We start from the raw sequence: 8,893 nt of genomic DNA on the forward strand, positions 1-8,893 counted from the left end.
CTGCTGTGTTGTATCATACCTTTTATCGTATGTATAATTTGCTAGACGTATTAGAAAAATGGAGAAAACAGATATGGCACTACCTCCATAGTCAGTGATTTTCCTGGAAGGATTGCATTAACTGAATCTCTTTGATGTGCACATACAAGAATATGTCCAAATATCTTGGCATAGTATTATTGTTACGACATATTTATTAATAAAGCTTGTCACTGTCTGAGCTACTATAACACAGAGAAAGATCTAGCAAACTGAGAGGCTGGCACACTGATCCCAGTATTTTTGCCTGCTATACCAGTTGGAGTGCAGTAGGAAGACTCAGGTGTACTAAGTTACTTGTTGGGTGACCTGTTAGGTGTGGGGCAGCCATGGGCCACCAGGGAGCTGTGGATCTCAGACCATGTGGGCTTTGTCTCTACTGACTCCTAAGGCTGAGTTCAGAGGGGCAGTTGAGATATGGTGCAGTTACCACTTCCTCACACCAAAACTATTGCCCAAAGTTTAGACACCACATGTAGCATCTTACCCATGGCTGACCATAGGTAGTGAATGGGGAAGTAGTAAGCAGTTGAATACTACCCACTGCCACTTGCTCATTTAAAAGAGCGCTCAAAACCCATTTTTTCAAACTTGCCTACCCGTCTTCTTCTGTCAATTGAAACCACCACTACTTCCCACCACTACATATCTCCTATCCTATTGTGTGTAAATTCCCCCACCTACTAGATTGTAAGCTCTTCGGGGCAGGGTCCTCTCCTCCTGTATCACTGTCTGTATTAGTCTGTCATTTTCAATCCCTATTTAATGTACAGCGCTGCGTAATATGTCGGCGCTATATAAATCCTGTTTAATAATAATAAAAATATTAATCTTTAAATGGCGATACATTAAGAACCAGCAAAACCATTGGGGCATCTGGTAACCCCTGTTCTCACCACCCATCTGGACCTAGCCTGGGCCGTACTACTTGTCAATGAAGTCACTTTTATGAGTCAATAATGAAGCCTAATATGGGGGAGGGAACTGGGCTATAATCTCAATCCAGAAATGTTATTTTATCGATAAAAAATTCAGGCTGCAGAGGGTCAGAATTGGCAAATAGACATGGTATATAAATTCCAAGAGGTCCTTATGTTCTTATGCAAAACCTAATGTTGTCTTGTTTTCATTGCCATATTCAGCGTATGCTTCCAATCAAACACAACAAAAATAATGGCTCCAGAATCACTCTTAGGGTAAGTTCAGACAAACTGCAACGTTTACCACTTCCTTCATTTTTATTTGAAACCCCTTAACAAAAGGGAAAACAATTATCCCATTCATTTCAATTTTAACTATTTTTTCCAAGCAGCTTTAAACAAATAAAACCACTTGCAAAAACTACTAATGTGAACCCAAAACTAAACTTTTCACCTAGATGTGTACATACAGTTGACACATTTGGACCAAAGGAAGAATGCTCATTGTTTTGAATGATTTACGTTAATGGACATCTACAATCTGCCCTGGAAATATAATAAAATGGGACACTAAAAACGCAATCAGCCTTTCTTCTGGTATTAGAAGTAATGAGGATTTATATGTCATGAGACCTGTGTGTTATAAACCCCAGGGGAATAGATAAGCTTGGTTATTTGCATGCTCTCCTAATACCATCGGCTCCGAGTGATTGACATACACATACAAAGCTCTTCACCTTTCTTCTCAGGCCAGCTTCTAGCAGTCCAGTAATCCACAGCATGAAATCCACATTTTAGCCATCAGCTTAACCAACTATATCTTTATAGGTATCGGCTGATCCTGGGTTAAAACTGCGCACTGTTGTTCTGGGCATATTATTTGCACTTATCTGTATTTATGTGTGTGTTTGTGTTTCATTTAAGGCCCTAGTCTGGTCTTATAGTTTATGGTGCCTCACTTGCACTACCCAAATCACCTGTGATAACCTGTGGAAGACCTGAGAGTGATAGTTCAGTACTGGAAAAATGGTTTCCTATGGTGTAACTACATATTAGTTGCACTATAACAAGCATAACACTGTTTATTGTGCACAGCCACTTACAAGAGAAGCCTGGGATGGGACATCGGAGGGCAACTGCCCCCTGGGCCCGCTCCTCTGCAATAAACTGGACAGGCCATTGAAAGTTCCCCCGAGCTGCTAACTAGTAAAACACGATAGAAGGTGAGTACCTGTCACCCTGGAAATTTTCCCACATCTAAGCTGCAGGACTGCCCCTTCTACCAGCAAAGGTTCAGTATCAGTAATCTGTGAAGTAACATCAGTGGTTTGCTCTATTAGGGCTGCTGGCAGTAGGAGACTTAGGGTATGTTCAGACAGAAGTCAGTAAGGTTTGTGATGTGAGTAAACCTTCTATGCCACTAAATTCCTTCTTAGGGTGAGATGTTCATGTAGCAATGCAGGCAGGGGTGTAACTAGAAATCAGTGGGGCCCCATCCAAAATATTGGGCCTCCAAAAAAAAAAAACAATAAGGTCCTTTTACATATACGTTTTACTACTTACATAATTACTATTTTAGTTTTGAACAAGGCATAATGTCACATTGTTGGTAAAAAATGTGCTCTGTCAGTATTTTTTTTTTTGTCAATAAATAAGTTTTGTGGTTTTGGCAACCTTGCAGCTCACTCATTGAACAGCAGTAGTGAGAAGTTTCCTGTTACTTTTCTGCCTGCATAAACAGGGACGTCATTTCAAGTACACCTCAGAAGTGACTTCTTTCTACTGGATTTTCTACATATATCCATAATGCTATTGTAAGTGCTCTTATTTTTGATTTATATTCATTTAAACTTATCTGTATCCTACAATACAGACATTACACTTCATCTATCTGGACTACATTATAGTAGATATCCATATACAACATACCCAGTTATGTACTACATCATTATCTTACTTAATCCTATTCATGTGTTGTTTGATTTTTTGAAAGGAAAACTGACCAACAATGCCATATTGGGCAAAACCATAAGGAAACAGACGTTCCACAACTGGCTTATATTCTTTTATATACTTCTGGATCTTGAATACTTGAATACACCTAAACCCTAAGAAATACGTGCTTTACATTTTACTAAAAGTGTGGATGAACCGAAATTCCATAAACCAGTTATTTTGTATCAGCCACATAATTTTTAAATCTGATCCTATGATATGATATTTTATATACATTGTTGCTTATTGTGACTGAGCATGAATGCCAGAAGATACATTTTAATTGATTTTCAATAGGGACTATCTTTTGGAGGAGTCTCCTACTCAGCTGCTATTGATTTTTTAGTGAGAATATTTTCTGATTCAATCTCTAAGGAACATTTGTATAAATCCTTGTATATTAATATATACATTTCCAGTCTGCAAAGAATCATACAATTTACAAATCCCTATTGCCTCCATTTCTGAATTGTGTCTCTACATATAAGATATATGTTATTGGAAATATTCAAGCAATACAAGGTATTCACAATTTTATGTAATATTTATGTAGAATACTGGTTCTCAGTAACAATGTAATAGTGCTGAAATGTCTCTGCACAGCATTTATACTGATTAGGTATAAGGAGTGTTCACATTTAACATTTAATAAACCTAGCTCATCTTCAAAAAAATGTAAAGGATGTAACACTGCTTAGAATCATACTCGTTTTTTAATCCATAATCTTTTTATAAATGTGCAAAAGTTTTATTGTTTGCAAATTATGCTATCAGTAAGAAATCAGATTATGTGAAACATTACAGCCTTAAAACCGTATTATATAAAGCGAGACATCGTTGTATTCATGTTCTGGGTTTATTTGTCTGTGTGCTATTTATAGAGAGAGATAGAGTATATTTTATCTGGCATAACAAGTATTAATATTTAATCATCCACTTTTTACTGGATGCTGTGATGGTCTGCTAAAAGAGCCACCCAGGGCCCAAGGATCAGCTAGAATACTTTAAACAGCAGGTCTTACTAGGTTATTTCTCAGATGGCTGTATTTAGAAAGTGTCAGAGTGATAAGGGGTGACCAGAAAAACACTTGAGATTTTCCAAATAACCAGAATAATGTGGTGGGACTAATCCTTACTAGAAAACACTGTCCTTTATAACATTGCAGTTTTACCAGGTCATGTAAAAGATCAGTGAAGTGTCCTATGTTTTATTCTTCTTGTGCCCCATAAAACCAAAACCTTAGAGCCCTAAGCTAAGAGCTGGTATGTACGCTGGCTCTAAGTAATGGACTGAGCGGCATATTTGGGTGCAACCAACTAGTTAATATGGTGATTACAATTGTAATGGTTTAATGTTTTCATACAAAGTCCCATTAGCTAGACACACTAGAAATCTGTTTTTTTTAATAGGAATCAGAGCGCCTCAATATAAAAATTTAACTGCAAAATCTCTACCTAGCCCTAAGCTAAGAGCTGGTATGTACGCTGGTTCTAAGTAATGATCTGAGCAGCATATTTGGGTGCAACCAACTAGTTAAGTAGCGTGTGAATCAGCATGAAAAGTCCTGGAGGGTGTCAATAACAAGTAAGTATTTATATAATAACAGGATGTACGAGCAGAATAGTACACAGTACCTGGTGTTTATCAACATAGCCATAGCTCTCACCAACAGCCACAACTAATTAGTGGTAATAGACGGTAAAGGCATTTCCAGCTATATAATAATATTAAGACTGAGATCTATAGAACTTTGGATTACTGTGACAAAATTCATCTTTATCCTCATGAGTTCCATCACATGTTCTCTTTGAAACATCAGTCCATCTATGGCCATCTACAGTGATGCTTGAAAGTTTCTAAATCCTTTAACATTTTTTATATTTTTAATATGACCTAAAACATCATTTGATTTTCAAAGAAACCAAGTTAGTGTGTGACCCCCTTATGCAGCAAAAACTGCAATTAAATGTTTATTGATGAGTCCCACACATTGAGGAATTTTAGCCCATTCCTCCAAGTAGAACAGCTTCAGGTTTTGGATGTTGGCGGGTTTTCTCACATTAATCGTCTTAGGTCTTTCCACAACATTTCAGTTAAACTAAGGTCAGGATTTTGACCTTAAGAATGTGTGTGTTTAGGATCAGATAATGTTTAATGTTTTAGGTCACGTTCATACAAAAATATTGAACATTTTAGTACATTTACACCTAAATGTATACTGTCTCACCAAAACATAATAATTGAGTACTGCCATGATAAGTCTAGAAGCAAAAACACTATCATGCCAAACATTAATTTGGTAAGAGTTTTGATGCCTGGGTATAGGGTACTAAAATATTATCAGCACCTACTACCAAAATCAGTATGCCAGAATAAAATAGACTGGGGGGGTGTTTTGCAGAGTACAATGTTTTTTTTTTAAATTTCCGCTTCATAAATGTTATATTTCATGGTACATGAAGGGGCTTGAACAAGAAAGTTCAGTTGGTAATTCATGTGTTAAGCATGATGTTTGGGCCTGATTTATAAAAGCTCTCCAAAACTGGAGAGGATACACTTTCATCAATGCAGCTGGGTGATCCAGCAAACCTGGAATGGATCTGGTCGAGGATTGAAAATATTTGCTAACAAATAGCAAATGACTTTTACCCTCCCTGGCAGTATGATTATTTTAGTACTTTTAAATGTCAAATTGGTACATTTAACATTTAAAAATACTTCAAGACTTGAATTTCCAGATGGTCTTGCCCCCGACACCCGCCCGCACATATGTCGCATGCCCAGCTGGCATCTGCATCCCCTGGTCTCGCGTCTTCAACATTCACACGCTGGAATGTGAGGCCAGGGGATGCAGATGTTGGGCATCGCCAACGGGACGCCTATGCTGGCCAGGCATCACCATGACACAGTTGCCAGGCCGGCATTGCTGGAGGACACTGCAGGCTGGGGAGGACATGGTAAGCCCTCAATTCAACCCTAAGTGTGGCTTGGGGTTACTACTTTTTGTACTGAAATTTCACCCCGAGCCACACTTGGGATTACCGCCAGGGGGGTAATAAATCCATTCCAGGTTTGCTGGTTCACCAAGCTTCACGGATGAAAGTGTATTCTCTCCAGTCTTGGAGAGCTTTAATAAATTGATCCCATTGACTTTAGCTGATCTGCTTTTCTCAGCAGTTTCCACATGTCCAGCACATATTTCAGGCTACAAGTTAGAGAATTGATACAGAACAAATACATCTCTGCAAACCCATCAAACCAATCAAGGAACATATCACTGTATTTTACTTATTTGATGCCAACTGTTTATTTTATTTTGGTAAGGGAATTCCTGTGAGTTCAAGTTCATCATAAATTTGCTGCAGAGTACAGGAAGTGCTTTCAACAAGCTCTTCCTTATAAGGTCACATCTGCTTAATAACAGTAACTGTTGACCAACACGGTTTCCTTTTCATTGTACAATGAAATGTCTGATTAAATATGCAGAAAATCGAGGCTTTGCTTGCCATGGGAAGCCATCCAGTGTCACAGTTCAGGGGATAAATCCATTCTTGTTTACCCAAAACAACTAATCAATTCCCTCTGGATATGCTGTCCCTTTTCCTCAACAGATTGCATTTTATTTAGGTGTATGCAGAGGATGAACAGAAATAACAACACAAACTGTTGTGTGTGGTTTGTCTGTGGCTGAGCATTTCTCATCATGGCTATAGCTTGACCCTGCAGCAGATAACTGGATCTGAGAGAAAGTAATATGTTTCTCCTAAGACTATCAGTGACTTGTAATATATTGATATTGTGTGCACAGCCATTTTGAATATTTTCCTGCAGGTGCAATGAAAGAAGCAAATGAAGTCAGCAGACTAGTAAACTGAAGGTGGTTTTGGGATTTCCCTGCTCTATATAAAACTAAAATGAATTTTGGGTTGAGTTTTGTAATGCAGATCTGATCAACAAATGTATTAGTGTGTTTTGGCTTTGTACATTTATGTGTACTTACACTTGTATGTGTACATACACTTATATGTTTATATGACATAAACCTTCTGAGGCTAATATATCATGGTATCTATGAATGAACATGATTTAATTTTATTGGGTTATAGTTTTGTTGATTTATATTGTGATTATAATTGGAATGGTTTAATGTTTTCATACAAAGTCCCATTAGATAGACACACTAGAAATCTGTTTTTATAATAGGAATCAGAGAGCCTCAATAAAAAAATCTAACTGCAAAATCTCTACCTAAATTAATTTATAAGATCTAATCCAAAATATTTTTGTGTAGCTTTGGCTCAACTAGTTCATGACAGAGCTTACTCTAAATGGTCTGGCTTTCAGGCTCTCTGCTGATGGTCCCAGTTACAATTCGGCACAATATAGGAATATCTAAGCACATAGAGAGAAACAGACCTAGAAGACGTATGTTTAATGATTGGGAGATGCTGGACGAATTCATCTTGTTTGACCCTTCCACCATATAAATAGCGAAAAGTTTAGAGCCATCTACAGATACCAGCGCTGCCCATCTGGCTCCATTAGGAGATTTAAAACCAGAATATATGGTAGTAAATATTGCAAATGTTTTTAAATAGATGTGATGTATCATTTGAACTTTGATGCCAATCACCTGAGGATGCAAAATTTGCAAAACACATCGAAATTGAGACTGGATACACATTGTTTGTGTTTCCAGTCTCAATTTCGATGTGTTTGTAAAAGAAAAAAAATACGGCTCTCTTTTTATTGTTTAAATAAATAAAATTTTTGTATATATGGAGATATTGTAGAAAGAAATTGGATGTGGCACCAATGTGTCAAAGTTGTCCTTGACAGATAAAAAAAGGTCATTACAGAAAAGTTTGAGAGACTGCTACAGGCATATTCATTTTTTTTTACTAAGATGAAAGGTTCTCTTAAAATTGTGTGTATAGCGCCTTTGTCCTGTCCACATATTCGAATATTCTGGACATCCGTTTTTGATTTTGTGTTTCAGGTAACGAAATTGGTATGTCCAGTGATTTTTGTTGATGGGTAAACCCATGCAATATAATTTATTGTAGCCTGGGTAGAACTGGGGAAATTTGTCATTACTTCCTGTGCAGAGAATTAGGTAAGGGAACTGGTTTCACTGTCTGGCTGGAGCACCTGTATCACAAGTCCGGTCAGTAGTCCCCATTGGAAGATTCCCCCATACCTTCTGTTTGGTTCTGAGAACAAATTATTTCCCTTAACTCTCTTCTGGATGACAACGATCAGCAGACTTAAGAGAGGTGGGAATGTCCTCATTAATGCAGATTTTCTTGTATTGTCCTATCAGAAGTCAGGTTTTTAACTACGCTGTGATATTACAAGAAGAGATTCTTCACCAAGCACTTTTCAATGTCACTAACTACATCTACCACAAGTTAGTGTAAGACTTCAGCTCCATTTCAGTACTGGAAAGCCATCTTTGCTTTGTAATATCTGGCACCTGTCTATAGAGACTGGCACGCTGGTCCTATGAAATCAAAGTTTTGTTTATACGCAATAAAACAATTACTATGCACAAACATAACTTTAAAATGTTTATAGCCACATAAAAAGTGCAAAAAGGCTTGTCTGAATCTGTAATAAATCTTTGCCGCTGCTGGTGTAGTGGCTTAAAAAATACTTAACCTTGCAAAGCAATCTTTATGATAAACTACTATTCCCCACATATTTCCACCATGCATTCCATATTACAGTGTGCTATTTCTAAACCCTTATTTCAGTGAGTTTTTCAGGACGACGAGCTCATAGATAAAATTAATTAGGACTTTAAAATAGTTTTTGAAGGTGTGATTAATGTAGTGTGGAGGGAAACACAATTTATGATAATGCATAGGGCATTTATAATTTTTACAACATCAGACCCTTTGCATCATACTAGGAACTGGAGTCTTCATGTCCTGGC

The sequence above is a fragment of the Pyxicephalus adspersus genome, chromosome 4 (assembly GCF_032062135.1).
Source record: "Pyxicephalus adspersus chromosome 4, UCB_Pads_2.0, whole genome shotgun sequence".
Classification (NCBI taxonomy): domain Eukaryota; kingdom Metazoa; phylum Chordata; class Amphibia; order Anura; family Pyxicephalidae; genus Pyxicephalus; species Pyxicephalus adspersus.